The sequence below is a fragment of the Podarcis tiliguerta genome (assembly GCF_965153285.1).
Source record: "Podarcis tiliguerta genome assembly, chromosome: 5".
In the NCBI taxonomy this organism is placed as follows: domain Eukaryota; kingdom Metazoa; phylum Chordata; class Lepidosauria; order Squamata; family Lacertidae; genus Podarcis; species Podarcis tiliguerta.
Window position 1 is genome coordinate 21,569,314 of NC_139538.1, and position 691 is coordinate 21,570,004.

The window sequence follows — 691 nt, forward strand, 5'->3', positions numbered from 1 at the left end:
ATCTGCGCTGCACATTTAAAGCAGTATTGCACTGCTTTCAACACTCTCATGGCTTCCCCCAAAGAATCCTGGGAACTGTGGTTTATTAAAGGTGCCCTGCCTAGATAGCTCAGCTGGTTTGAGCGTGGTGCTGATAATGCAAAGGTTGCAGGTTTGATCCCTGTATGGGGCCGCTGCCTATTCCTGCATTGCAGGGGGTTGGACTAGATGATCCTCAGGGTCCCTTCCAACTCTACAGTTCTATGCAGGGAGATGCTAGGACACCCTTCTCCTTACACGGCTACAATTCCCAGAGTTCCCTGGGAAGGGCGATTGATTGTTAAACCACTCTGGGAACTGTAGCTCTGTGTAATGCAACAACCATCTTGGCTGAATCTCTACTGTAGGCTTAGAACACTGAAAATATGCAACCTACCTATACTTCTTGCCAAAAATGGGATGGTTATACCATAACACAGAACAACCACCCTGGATTTTGGTACATGTATTGCATACTTTCCAAATGCCCCATTGAATAGTGCTGGGTCTCATGTTGTCATCAAATGATACATCACTCAATGTGGACTTGGTTGCTCTTTGACCCTGCCGTTCACCCTTTGTTGGAACTCTGGTTTACCAATTGAATATTACATTGTCCATTTATGTGCTATGTATTTTAGCAAGATTATGATGTGGGTAAATAATATATCCC